Source organism: Ambystoma mexicanum, chromosome 3q (genome assembly GCF_040938575.1).
Source record: "Ambystoma mexicanum isolate Mex_15411 chromosome 3q, UKY_AmexF1_1, whole genome shotgun sequence".
Lineage (NCBI taxonomy): Eukaryota > Metazoa > Chordata > Amphibia > Caudata > Ambystomatidae > Ambystoma > Ambystoma mexicanum.
This window is the reverse complement of record NC_090926.1, coordinates 324,218,529-324,233,460: the sequence shown is the minus strand read 5'-3', so window position 1 is coordinate 324,233,460 and position 14,932 is coordinate 324,218,529. Positions and strand designations below refer to the sequence as shown.

At 46.6% G+C, this 14,932-nt stretch overlaps 1 protein-coding gene across 3 annotated transcripts in view; it reads right to left on the bottom strand.

The window, feature by feature from the left end:
- PWWP2A (PWWP domain containing 2A) overlaps nucleotides 1–14,932 on the bottom strand; it is a 309,946-nt gene that overhangs the window by 14,045 nt on the left and 280,969 nt on the right. The gene's annotated exons all lie outside the window — the stretch shown is intronic.

Below are 14,932 nucleotides of genomic sequence, written 5' to 3'. Positions count from 1 at the left end.
TTTTAATATGTAAACGTTTTAGAGTGGGCATGTAATGAGGGGAGGAAGGAGGAGTGGGTTTGGTTGAAGTCACTGTGCAGAAGACCCTGAAGTACCTTCTCAAAGCGTGGCATCTATGAAAACAACGATTAGCTGACCTACAGAAAAACGTGATCAGTGAGGTGTACAATGTTACACATGCTGGCACATCCATGGACAATTCTCTCTCCTGATCATGAATTGTCAGGAAATGGTACGTATCTCAGTAATCAAATAGCTGATGCTCTGGTGAATTCCCTCAGCTATAATGTGATTTATTTGGCATCAGCGTGTCTACAGACGGTTAGCCAGCCATATGATGTAGGAAGCTCTGTCAATTGTTATACATCTTTTCACATATTAAATAAAACCAGAACACAGGTTCCCCCCTCATGGCATGTCTTTATTGCTCCCTGAATGTAACCACAATACAACTGTTGCCTTTGTCAGTCATCTACTGTGTATAGATTTTTTTTTCTGCTTGATGTGACTCAAATTCTTGGATTTACAAATGAGAATATACCAGAATGTCATACCAGGGTGCGGGACAACTCAAGACAGCACAACCTTCTTCTTGGCAACATCTTTTCTTTATAGGATATCCTGCATGCAACCGAGCACTTCAATTTGCCTAGCACAGGTACAATAGCTTTAAATCTATCCACTGTGTCTAGCAGGGTAAAGCCAGAGGAATAAAATACACAAAAAGAGAATAATTGCCCATCCAGGATCTGCTTCCATTTTGCATAACCATGTAAATACCCCAATCTGTAAAACAGTAGTTTATTCCAAATTTCCTTTATTACTGAAAATGCAATTGGGTGCATACTACTAGCCAAGACAATCTTTCTTTAACAAGCATAAAAGAAACCGACATTGGACTCATTTTGAAGGGCAAAAATTGCATTCACGTACGAATACTTAACGTCATTGTTTCTGTTTCCCAAGTCAAAGACATAAAAAGAGAATATTATTAACTAGGGCCTGCACAGGATATACAGTGTGAATATTGATCAATAGGACTATAAAACTAGATATTAAAACAAGTACCAATTGTATCACAATATTTGATATTCTCAATCTAAATATTAGTTACTATAAAATAGGTTTTGTTATTGCAGATTTTGCATTCGTTAGTAATATGCTGCCTTACATCATCAATTATCCCAACACCATACGTACATAGGCCAGGCACTACACCATTATGTTTATTCAATATTTCCCACTTTTGACAAGACTACTCAACTTCGGTGCTCAACCAGAGGCGATGGATAAATGCACTAATTAAATCTTATTAGATAAAAGAGGATTATTGTTACCATGTATGAAGCCACCACTTTAGTGATGAAATGCAAGGGTCAGTCGAATTCCCAAGGACAGGCTTTCACAGAATGACAATGATATTACTAAGTATGTACCAACGTTCCTTCCACATACAAACCAGGTAGTAAGTATAACATGGATTAAAATATCAACTTTAAAAAACTTTTTTAGGCCTAGAGTTGCTGTCCAGGAACAACTACTTCAAATACAAGAGGAAACACCGCTTTCCTGCAATAGATGAAGGATTAAGGCAAGACCAGGCAGCATAGGATAGCACACTTGCTCGGAAAAGGTTTCAATTGGCTGGTGATGTTTAGTTTGACATCCCAGGCTGTAGTGCCCAATACTGCACTTCATTTTCAAGGTTTCATAGTAGAATATTGCAAGCTCTCTGGTTGTCCAGGTTACAGAATGCATATCCTCTGTTGTAATGGAGAAGCATGGTTTTACATAATCTATTGAACAGCTTCAATCCCAAAATTTAGACTTTTTGCTTTACAAATCCTGCATTTATTTGCATTGGGTTTTATGTATGTTTGAAACGTGGCAATGCTGCATTAATCCAAATATCACCTGTAACTTTAAAACGGGTATGGCATAATACCAGTTGTACAATCTACTGGGTAGTAAATCCCACCATGTTAACTGTTACAACTTTCATGTTACCATATCTGTCCAAATAACCAGCCTTTAAGAAGACACGTGAGGGTCACAACACGTGTTGGTGGTTTTTACATTATTTTGGAACCAATTTTGAACATCATTCAGTGTTCATTAAATTAGACTACAATATATTTTAATATAAGAATGAACTGACTTTGATAAATGCAACTTTACATGTTGGGTATATTGGAATCAGAACATAAGTATAGACTTAGTCTGACACTATCACATGATCCTTGTGCACGTATAGATTTATTTACAAGGTTGGTCATCACTTTATAGAAGGGGACCCCACCAAATAAAGTAGAAACACTTCCTTTATTTAAGCAGTAGCGTTAGCACTTTAACATGGACCATGTTTTAGCCTTTATTAAAGGTTTGGCATTAAGGGTTAACAATAAAAAAAAACTATACTCCAACAGCTTGAGATGTAACAAATTGTAACCGTTTTTAGGTAATGTAAATCAAGAACAGTTGCTTAATACTACATTATAGCCATTCAGCTCTTTGCTAAACATGTGGGCCAAATATTATTTTAATGTTAATCTAGAAATCCTTCCCAAATAAGTAGGACAGTGCTTTTCAACATTTCTACCTTTCAGGATAAGGAGTTCATAATCTGCGACCTGTATTAGGAGGTCAGTCCATTCTCTGAACAGAGTTGTAATTTCGTCTTCCCAGTGCCTCATTATTACCCTCCTTGCGTTCGATATGGCTAAAAGTCTCAATTTCTCCTACTGGATTGGTAATTTGAAGAGTAGTGTGCCCCACACATGCCAGATAGAGACATTGCATGGTATTCCTAAAAGAGAAAGAGGAGATTATCCCCAACACTTTTTTTTTTACTGAAATTGGTTATTAAAAAGGGACACTCTTAGCATACAAAGGAATGGACCATTATGGAACAGCCTCTCCACCAAAGTACAGATGTCATGGTGGTGGTGGTGTTGTTGTTGTATGAATGGGTTGGGTAACAGTACCTTGTGTGCAAGATTATGTATGAGATCAATTTGGTATTGGCACCCATTGGGCCTTTTGCCCATCTCTCTAGAATCTGATGAAACTTCATCATCAATAGAAATATTAAATTCTACTTGCCACTTTGCTTCGATAGATGATGCAATGTCTGTAAAGTTCCTTTCAGTAATGTGTATGGCATTAAAACGGATTTCTTGCTCCTGCAATGTGTAGGGTAAGGAGGGTAGCGGATAGGAATGGCCGCTTCGTAGCCTAATCAGGGTTGTAAGCATTTGCAAACTTGTAAATGTTTGTAGAAGTCATGCTTGGGTAAATTATAGTTCTGTGAAAGGAACTCAAAAGGGAGTCCAAGGACCCCTGCTCGTAGCACTGACCTAAATACTGCAGGCCCTAATCAATCCCATTCCTTCCAGTAAATCGATTTCTTGTCCATTAAGAAGGGGGGACTGAACCAAGGCAGGTTTTGTTTGGTTAGGCCTAAATCAAACCCTCTCTCAGCAATACAGATAAGGGGTGATAGGCAAATAGTCCCCCAAAATAAAAATAGGGAGTAAAAATACTCCAAATAAAAAATGAGAAATGGACATATAGGAGCTTGTGCCCCAGCTTTAGCCCACACAGATCCATGGATGTGTTTGGACCAGTAATGCATGTAGTATCACAGGAAGAAATTATTAATTATGAAAGAGGTCAAATGGATCTTTAAATGTGAATGAATAGCTTGGTGCAAAGAAGTATTTGACAACAATATTTGTTGTACAGTTTATAAAACACTCCCATTGGGAACGGGACTCGTGTTTCTACTCTAAATAATAATTGTACTCCAAACTTTCAAAAATAGGGAGTAAAATACTCCCACTTCAAAATATTATCTGGAGCACTGCCCTCTCCTAGAAATTGCCAATAGTATTTTCGAAGTTCGTGCTATGTATGGTTGGTAGTTTATGTTGGTGGAAAAAGAGGATTATGGTGGTTAACAAACTGAGTATGTGTATCTCATATGTCATCCATAGGGGATGTTCGGTGACCTCTTACATTGGTCCTGGCAAGTTGGGCCAATGTACTCGTCCAATAACATAATCCGGAGTCTGGTATGTTAAGACCCCGAAATAAAATTTGGTTGAATTAAAATGCTCAGTTTGCCTTTAGCTTTTTTCCCCCCCTTGCCATAAAAAGTTGTGTAATGCCTAATGCAGGCACTTAATTTCGTACCGTGGATCTCTCAAGGCTATTTTGAGATTTGATGAGCAGGTGCCACAACCAGCTCCTTTGTGTCAGGCAATCCCAGTAGGCAGTAGCTACTGCTCTGGAACCAGGAGCAAGTACACCATGTTCAATGCAAAGCTAACTTGCACATAATATGCACACTAGCATTTTGCCTATTATTTATGGCCCATTATATTTAAATGAGCCCTAGTTGTGTCCCAATTCTTCTTAATTTAGATACTAAAACACTCAAAGTTAGTGTCACGGTTTCATGTTTGTAAGCCACCAGTTGGCCTGGGAAGCCAAATGTAGCTCCTGGTAACTTTATTTTAAACTAACCAGGCTCTCTTAGAGTAGAAGCAGGTACTAAATAGCTCCTAGCAATTTCGAACCCTGGAAAGTATCCTCGGGAGCACAGAGATGTGTACAGTAGACGAGGCATGGAGAACATCTTAAAAAAGGGTCATCATCTCCATTAATGAAATAAGAAGCGCAAACCATTCTCTCAGGTCTGTTACAATCCCTTCCAAACCCTCATTCAGATTAGCCTTTCTACTTGGATCTAGAGTGCATTTGACTGTAAACCCCAGGCAGGTCAAGGTATTTTCGTTTAACTTTATGATATTGCAATATCACAAAAGCAAATAAACGTGTCAAAATACATCCACTCAGGTGGTGATAGTGGGCGGTATAAATATCCTTTAACATAACAAAATAATTAGAATAAAATGAAAATTCATTAATACAGTGACTGATTCGTTAATGCAAAGAAAATATAAAAATCCAACACATGATTAATGTAAAATGCTTAAGTATGCACGCACTAATGAAATACCCAGAACATATCAAACATTTTGCAAGCCAGCCGATTTACCGTTGGAATTAGTGCATTCCAGAGTCTAATAACATATTGAAAGTCTAAGACATAGAAATGCAATTTTCTTAAACAGCAGTGAAACAATTAAAAAGAGCGATTGTACATATTAACAACCCTTTTCACAGTGCAAAACTAGCTACTTATTGAATTCAATGCTTTACATAAGTTTTCTTCCTAGCTGCACACAGTTAGCTGCCTTATATGCCAAGCTGCCTGCAATAGATATTCTGTTGTTCAATTCACTGCGAGTCCATCCCTTGAATTAGAACGCAAAAACAGTGCTACTGCCGTGTTTCTAACACATCTTGCCTTAAACAATGGCTTGAGAAATCTTTCTCAGGAAAAATATTTTTGGCAGTTAAGTAAAAAAGTGAACAGTATTTTCAAATTTCACCAGGACAGAACGAACATTCGGCTGAAACGCTCGGATTGCATACATTGCGAATGCTCGCCAGCGGAAGACTCTCCCACCTGGCACTTTGCATAGAATGCTCGTTCGACTTTAAGATGAACACAATTTAAATACATTTCATAACCCAGCTGTAATTTGTTGGCCAAATATCGAGACAGTAAGATAAACTTCCCAGCCTCTGGCAGGGGTTTTCTGTTCCAGCTTAAGATCATATGCCATTCTTACTACAACTTTGGACCCGAAGACAGATAGGACGGCTTGAGCCAAAGATTACTTAGCCCCAGGGAATCTAGTTCACATTTGACATGCGCAAAGCAAGGCAGCGCTTTCCCTCCATCTTGAAATAAGTCTAATACGGCCTCCCTAAACTCACGGTGGTCCATACCCTTACCCAATAATAGAAGGGCCCTGCCCGACAGAACCACTCTGCACTGCATTCCAGTTTCCAGGCGCACAGGCAAGTTAGGCGACCCATGTGGGAGGGCAAGGATATTTTTTAGATATTTATTCTTCAAGATCACCAGCTTGGGGCAGATAGTATTACCCTAATTCTCTGCCCCAAAGGCGGCTGCCTGCCTAGCCCTTACAGGCTTCGCTAGAAACTCACACTGTGCCTCCCCCATGCTCACTAGTGAACCTTGCCAACGCTACACAGTAAATCCTGCCATGGCTATTTGAGCATCCCAACAACAATTTGCCATAATTCTCAGCCCCAGATAACCATAATATTCCACCTGCTCAATAGGGCCTTCAGTCAGCAGTAGATGAAGTTTCCCCTTTTTCTTTCTCCGGCGATGGAACACCATAGATTTTGTTTTTGCCACAGTGACCGATAGTCCGTTGGCATTGCAAAAATCCACAAATGCACCCAAGTCCTGCCTGTGTTCCAACCGGGGTAAGCGAAAGGAGAATCGCATTGTCTGCCAACATTGACATTGGTATTGTTCCATTTGCTAGTGAGGCAACAATTTTTCGAGAATCCCATAAATAGGCAAAATAGTCTGGGGACTCCCATTTCTACAATAAAGGGCTTGGTGGCACTACCATCCGAGTTCCACCTCACTGTGGCTTCAGTTCCCAGATAAAGGCACTGTATGGCATTCAAAAGTGACAATGGTAATCCTAATTCTTGCAGTATGTTCCAGAGTAGTATCCTTGAGACAATAGTACCAATACCAATGCAAAAATCAGCCTGAAGATGGTTAAAGGCCCCCTTTTCCAAAACCCAACCATCCAGGTGCTCCAGGACTGCTAGAGCATAAATCTTTCCTACATCCAAAAAAGAAATCGGATGATAGTTGCTGGGGGGGTCCCTTGCTCCTTTTTTAAAGATTGGGACACATTCAGCATTGATCCAAAACGGCAGCACCTTACAATAGCTATGAAGTATGCTAAATAGCTTTGTTAGGTAAGAAATCCAGATTTCTGGTTCTACAGCATAATAATCTACTGGCACCCGGAGCCTTACCCATCTTTTGGCTGTTCAGTGCCCTTCTGACCTCTTCTTGCGAGAGGACCAACGGATGAGGGTTTTGGATTGGCGTGCAACGATCAAAGTTACTAGAGTCACTTTTAGGATGCTTGAAATCTCATTTCACGATATCATTTGGAAAAGTGCTCTACCAAGAGGCCTCACTTATCCAACACACAAGGTTATGCTCTACAGGGTGTCCCGCACTCATAAAGGTCCAGAATTCTCTGGAGTTATCATTGCCAATTGCAGTGAGCACGGAGGACCACAATTCTCCTGCCCAAACCAGCCATTTTTTTACTTTAGCAGTATGCGATACCTGGTTCTAGCTGCACGTATGGCCAACATCCCATCAGCCTTACCCACTTTAACTTGGGAATATGAGCAGCTTTTTGGCACTATGGCAGTCATTGTCACACCGGGGCACCCCCCCCCCCCAGCCCTGTGCTTGGCATTGGACTACTTTATGGGGTTTAGAAAAATATTCACAGAGGGTTCATACTTTGGTGGAGGGATACTACCTCCTCCAGGTTCTTCGGGTTTACATGAAATAATCCCTCCAGCAATGGCAAAATGTTGTTATAGGCCGCTGGCAATAGTTGCTCAAGATTAAGCCGGGCTCATTTAACTGAACACCTAGCATGTCCAGTTTTAAACAATGGGACACTATTAGGTTCCGTTCCTAAAGTTGGGACCCCATAAAAAGCTTGCATCACCTCCAGGATTTGGGCGGCAATGATCACACTCTTGTCTTTGCTCAGTTGCAAAGTTCCAGAGTAGAGGCCAGCCTTCCAGATTAACCAAGGTATAATCTATCCTAATTTTGTTGGCACCATTGTCGAAGGTCATTTCCACTGGGATGTCTCTAGGGAACTGCCCATTACAAGCCCTTAGGCTAACACCTGAGGGAAGCATAGCCATCTCTTCTGCGTTTTTTTGTAGCATCGAGTTGATCTATACTTCATACTGCATCTTCCTCTTCAAGTAGCTTGCACATACAGGCAAGGGGCTGAAATTGTTTGGTAAAATCCCCAGCAATCAGAATTTTAGTAGGATCACACTTGGATCTCCAACTATTGACCCTTTCTTGTAGAAGAGATCAATGCCCACTTCCTTAGTATTGCTATTTTAACTTTTAAAAAAAAACATTTTTATTATTTTATAACATACGAAACATTACAAAACTTGGGACATCCGCGTACAGTTCAACATCATAGTGTTGCACGCTGACTTCTTAAGTCCCGCTTCTCCCCACCGCCCCAACTTGAGCCAATTTGTTCCTGTCATCAGCCTGTGATTCTTCAGGCGGGTTTGTCGTCTCGTTATCGGTCTCAACATCACTGTGCTCGGACTGAGGTGGGCCTTTCATGGTGGCCACTAGCTGTCTCCATTCGATTAGGGGTCCTGCCTCCTCCTCCCCTACATACCATTTCAAACCAGACTGTCATTTCTGCCTCTGCCTATTTCAGGAGGTCAGCCCCTCACAGCTCTATCTTTGGTCTCTGGGCCGCTTTCCAGCCCATTGCTATCCGTCGTTTGGCCAGGATATATGCTAGATCTTTCATTTTGCTTATGTACCTTGAGTTACGTGGCCTAGAGAAACCCCTCCAACATGCATGACCAGGCCGACTCCACCTCCATAGTGATGCCGCATCCCGCTAGGCGTGTCTTTAGTTCTGACCAAAACCTTCCCACCTCCGGGCAGAACCTAGGGCATTTCTGAGCCACCTGACCACCAAACCTGACGATCTTACTGGGGGTGAGGTATGCTCTACCCGTGACATACAGTTGAATTTGTTGGAGCCTAGCGTTCCGGGACACTTTTTTTATGATATCTCTGGGCCCTTTCCCAGAGCCCATCCAACATGGGTTCCCCCACCTCTTCCTCCCACGTTTGTCTCGGTTGAGTCAATTCCTTCCCCACCTTGGTCCCCAGCAGCTCATATATACGAGAAACCTCATGCCCCCCCCCCCTCCGAGACATTGTATATCATCTCTATAATGGCATCCGGTTGCGCTGTGAGCACCGCCGGTTGCCACCTTGCACGCACCCTTTTCCACATTCTAATGTAGGTTAAATACTGTCCCTCATGCAGCCCCGTATCTTCTGACAGTCTCAGAAACTCCAATGCCTCCCCCTCATGCCATATGTTTCCCTAGGTGGCCAAGCCTACTGGTTCCCAGTACTTGCAGACCCCCTGCATCAGCTGGGGGTCTTCTGTGCATAGTGCCACCAGCGGCACCTGCGCGGAGAACGGAACCGGGTGTCCCGATATCTGCCACGCTCTATGCCACAACTCCCAGCCCAGTACTAGAAGCCACGCCATCTCCCGGGCCCTTGGTTTAGGCAGCCACACGACTTCTTTGAGGAAGAAGGGGGCCAGTTCCCAAAACAGCATTCTAGATTCTGCCGTCTCGTCATCAGACAGCCACCTAGCTACATACTGCAGCTGCCCTGCCAGGTAATACAGTTCAAAGTTCGGCAAGTTTATCCCCCCCCGCCCATGTCACACGAGTTTTGCAATTTCCAGAGGGCCACCCTGTTTCTGGAGTTCTTCTAAATGAAGCCCCGGCACAAGCCGTGGAGACTAGCAAAAATGTGCCTTGGGATTACGTGTGGGATGTTAACAACAAAGTGCAGCAATCGAGGCAAGACTACCATTTTGAGCAGATCGGCCCTCCCCCACCATTGCCAGGGGTAGCCTGGACCAAAATCCCATGCTATTTTCGATTCCTGCCACTGCCTTTACCGTGTTATGTGCATGTTCTTCTCCTGCTGTATGATATATGTCTATTCCGAGATATCGGAACGACTTAGTGCACCAGGGTATCGGCAATATTGGCAAGCTCTCGGGCCGGACATGCCTGTACCTCCCCCAGGGGGAACACGCTGGACTTTTTGGGGTTCACCGCTATGCCGGAGAGGGCAGCGAATTGCTCCATGACATCCAGTATATACTGCATGTTCTCCTCCGGGTAGCGCAGATACAACAATATATCATCAGCATATAAGGAAACAAGGTGCACGCCCCCCACGGTACGGATGCCCATCTCCTCGCATTGTTGTCTCAGGCAGATGGCCAGTGGCTCCAGCGCCAGTATATATAACAGGGGTGACCATGGGCATCCCTGTCTGGTCCCCCTACTTAGCTGCCATTTATCCGAGATGATAGCCCCCGTTTTAACTCTAGCAATCGGGGAGCTGTATAACATTTTCACCCACCAGCAGTACCCCGGACCCACTCCATAGCCCTCTAAGGTACTCGGTCAGCCAGGGCCATCCAACTGAGTCAAAGGCCTTGATTGCGTCTAATGAGACTATAGCCATTTCCCCTGGGTCTTCTTTTGTTTGGTCAATGATATGGTGCAATCTCCTGAGGTTATCAGTTATGTTCCTGCCCGGGACATAGCCTGTTTGGTCTGTGTACATCAATTTACCAATAACGGCCTTTAGCCTGTTCGCTAGCACGGCAGTAAGGATTTTACTGTCCTGGTTAAGCATTGAGAGAGGTCTGTATGACCCACATTTCGTGCTGGGCTTGCCCGGCTTCAGAAGCGGAATGATCACCGCCTCCCGCAGGGACTCTGGCAGTCTGCCTTGCTCGTACGCCTCATTCAGCATGGCCAGCAGCAGGGGAAGCAGGGGGAGTTTGTAAGCTTCACAGAATTTGGTCGGCAGCCCGTCCGATCCGGGGGCTTTACACGTGGGAAAATGCTGGACTACCAGCTCGAGTTCTTCTATCGTAATAGGGGCGTCTAGGTCTGCGCGTTCTGCGTCATCTAGGGTGGGGAGGTCTACGTCCTCCAACGGCTCCTTAATTGCATGGTCTCTCGGACCACCTGGGTCCTCATAGAGGTGTTTGTAGTATTTCAAGAACTCTGCGTTCACCTCCTCCTGGGTATTCCGGGTCTGCCCTCATCCCCTTCAATTTCCCTGATCACCGATCGCAGCTTCTCGCTCTTGTATAGCCAGGCCAGCAGCCTGTCCGGCTTATCTCCTCCCGCATGCTGTCTTTCCACATATTTCTTGTAGCTTATATTACATAGCATGTCCCAACATTACCCGCTAGCTTGTTGTAGCTGCCTTGTCTCTGTCCTCGTTAGAGGTGCCCCCTCTGCGTGCCATCTCCTCCAGCTCTTCTTCAATTCCCCTCAACTCCTGCTCTAAGCCCCCCGGAGTCCCCTGGATTTCGATATGGCGACCCCCCGCATAACCACCTTAAACGCCTCCCACACGGTCCCCATGGAGCGAACGCTACAAGTATTAATCTCAAAATATTCGGTGATCGCCTCTCTTAAGTCCTCCCAGAATCCCGGGTCCTGCAGGGCCTCGGCCCTGAGTCTCCAAGTGGGGATCCGCGCCCTTGGGGGCTGGTGTCGCCACTCCAGGACCAGGGGGAGTGGTCTGAGAGCACCCTGGCCTTGTATTCCACACCTTCAATCTCTTCTGCCAGCCCCGTGGGGGTGAACACGTAGTCCAACCACGTGTGAAGGTCGTGCGGTGCCGTATAGTGAGAGTATTGCCTGGGTACAGGATGCAGCAGCCTCCAGACGTCGGTCAAGTCAAAGTCTCTCAGGAGGGCCCATAGCGCCCGTGCTGCTGGGGTGGGTTTATCTATTTTGCCATCCGATCTGTCCACCTTAGGGTTAAGTACACAGTGAAGTCTCCGCCCCATAGGATCCCACCACCCAGCAGGGGGCTAATTTTGCTGTACAGCGTCCTATAGTAGGCCGCTGTGTCCTGGTTGGGGGCGTACAGATTCACAATGCACACTTCCCGGTTTTCTAACATCCCTTTAATAACAAGCAGTCTGCCGCCCGGGTCCGCCACCACCTGGAGCAGCTGAAATGGAACATGCGGTGCCACCCAAGTAATGACCCCTCTAGTATATGCTGAATACGTGGCTCCCCCCATGCACCCTTTCCATTTCTTCTTGACCACCTCCAGTTTCTCCCTAGTGAGGTGCGTCTCCTGTAACAACGCTATCTCAATCCTCATCCTTTTCAGATACATCATCACCCTGTTTCGTTTCAGATAGCTGTTTAGGCCCCCGACGTTCCAGGTGACCATTCTAAGGCACCCATGCGCCATAATTGCAGTGTCCCACCTTCCTCCTCTGCCTATTATCCTGCCTACGAAGATTCACGTTTTGGCTCGTAGCCTTTTCCCTCCCGTCCAACGCCCCCCTCAACTCACAAACCCCCAACTTCAAACCACTGCACACCCCCGCAGACCCCACCCCACAACCTCAGCCCCAACCCCAACAAATGCCCAGCTCCATCCCTGGATCTCAGGCCCCCCGCGTTTGGCTCTGCCCTAGAATCCCAGGCCCAGAGCCAAGCGGGGTGTCACTGGACTAACAGTGACCCAACTAAGCTACTCGGTGGGGGTTATGAGGTCAGGCTCCGTGTAGCTCCCCTATTAATGTCAAAAGTTTCCCAGTGCCTCTGGATCATATTTATAACTGTTGCTCCAGGCATGTACACCCGCCAGTTATATGCCATGCTATATTCAAGTCCCAATGTCTCTTGCTACAGCGCCCAGGAAACTCCAAACACATGCTACTTATCTTCGCCATCGTTTTCCTGGATCTCCGATTCCTGGGGGCAGCTCTGCGCGTCCAGCCATCCCATGGCGTCCTCAAGAGTGTGAAAAAACAAGGTTCTGCTCTTGTGGAATACCTTCAGTTTAGCTGGGTAGAGCAGCATGTACTTGTGGCCGGCTTCCCGCAATCTCCTTTTCACCGACCCAAAGTTCATACGGCTACGCTGTGCCTGCAAGGTATAATCTGGGTATGCAGTTATAAGCGCAGCCCCCCTCTGTATCGTGCCTCTTTTACGAAAGTGCTCGCGGATTTTTTCCCCGATATCGGTAATTTAAGATCTTAGCGATCAGCGGCCTAGGGGGATTCCCGGGCAGCGGCTTCCTCATCAGGGCTCTGTGCGCCCTCTCCACAGCGAACCCTTGGGACAGGGCTTCCCCGGGTATCTCCTGCAGTAGCATGGATTCGATGAATTTGGTGAGGTTAGTTCCCTCAGCACCCTCCAGCAATCCGACAATGCGAATGTTGTTTCTTCGGGTGCGTCCCTCCGCCTCCTCTGCCCTGTTCTCCAGATTGCCCACACGTTGCGCTAGGGAGTGGAGTTCTGATTGTTGGGTCGCGCAGGCTGCCGTGTTCAGGACCACCTCTTTTTCTAGGGCTCCTGTGCGCTCCGCTAGTGTCCTTACATCTTGCCGGAGGAGGTTCACGTCCTCCTGCACTGCTCCTACCTTGAGCTCAAGTGCAGCTTTCAGTTCGTCCATTGCTAGGCCCAGTTTGGTCTCCAAGGCCACCTCCAGGTCTGCAATTGCCTCCAGTACCTCTTTGTTGCCCATAGGGCCGGACCCCTTGTTGGGGGTCTTTTCTTTCTCCCTGACCCCCGTCTGTGCTTGATGGCGTTCTGGCAAAGTCATCCAGTGTGGGCTGCTTGACCCTTTGTCTGAGGGGTTTATTAGGCATCTTGGTGCGCCGGAAGCAAGCGGGCCCACCCCACAGCGTGCAATCTTTTCAGGCGTCCTAAATTCCCCAAAGTGTCAGGGCCAGGCCTGACCGTACCCTGGGTATCCCGGTAGCTTAACACACTACCAGAGTGAACTGTGTCTTCCCACGTGCACCTATATTTGCAGCTTTCTTTCACAAGGCCCTGGCTCCGGCCCCGACCGGTCCTCTAGTGCCAGTGCGACCCACCCAGCCTGTGCACTGCCCTCCCAAGAGTCTTTCTGGTGCCCGAAAGTCCTCCACACTAGGACCGTGTCGTGGTGGCCCGTGGATCTGTTTAATTTCACTTATGTAGGGGCTCAGGTGGCCATGTCTCGCACATCCGTCTGGGCTGAGCGCTCCGGTGCTGCCCGGTACCCTGCTCGCGGCTTCACCGGCCTCAGGGCGCTCCACGTTCGCCCCCGGGTCCGGGCTCCCAGGCTTCCTCTCTTCTGGCCGTGCCTACGCTGGTGGCCGCCCTATCAATAAGTCGTGTACCGCTGAGGGTCTTAACCCACCTCACTGTCCGTGTTCGGGTGTGCGCCCCACTTGAGATCACAAATCAGAATAGTAATAGAGCAGCCACCCAAGTATGGTGATGAACACTGATTGAATGCTCTCCACCACCCTTTCCTTTGAAACACATCATCCTTCTCCCGCTAGCATCTGAAATGATCAAGTACTGAGATGTCCGTCATTATTGCTTTCCGGCTATGTATATATTCATGTAAGCTATAAGAGAAGAGCACATGTTGAATTCAGGGGTGATGTGGGCTGGTCCGGCGCCTCCCGCATGGCGCCCTCGCCGTCCGCAAGATCTGGTGGGGGACCCCTCTTCAGGTCCTTCAGCACTGTTGCAGCCCCGTTTCCGTCGGGTCCGGGCGAGCCCAGTCCCAGCCTCCGTGTGTGCTATCCAATGCGGAGCCTGCTGCAGCCGCGTGTCACGATGATCACCTTCCGCCCCCTGCTCCTCACCTGAAGATTCTTCTTGGCTTTCTTGGACACTGGATGGCTTCTTCCATGGCACCTTGGGATGTTCCTTAGATGGTTTCTCCTTGGACTTCCTGTCATGCAAGTAAGGCCTGGCTCCCTCGGAGGCCACCTCGACAGGGAGTGGGACCTGTCTTGAGGGGGGCCCCAAGGAGCCAAGCCCCAAAAGACAGGGAAAAAGCCGATGGATGGCACCAAAAAACCCTGCAGACTGTTCCAGGAAGGATACTCGCGTAGAGTATAGTTGCAAGAGGCTGGCCAGTAAAGTTCTGGGGTGACTTTCTCTTCTCAGGATCAAATAATGAAGCAAACAGGCAAAGCCCCAGGAATAGTGTACAAATAAAGTGTCCGGTGTACTGGGAGAAGTTGTAGACTACTGTAAGCTGTTATAGAAGGATCCGTAGCAATTTCCAAAGAGAGCGATGAAGCAGAAAGGATAGAAGGAGAGAGAGAGCGTAGAAGCCAGGTATAGTCCC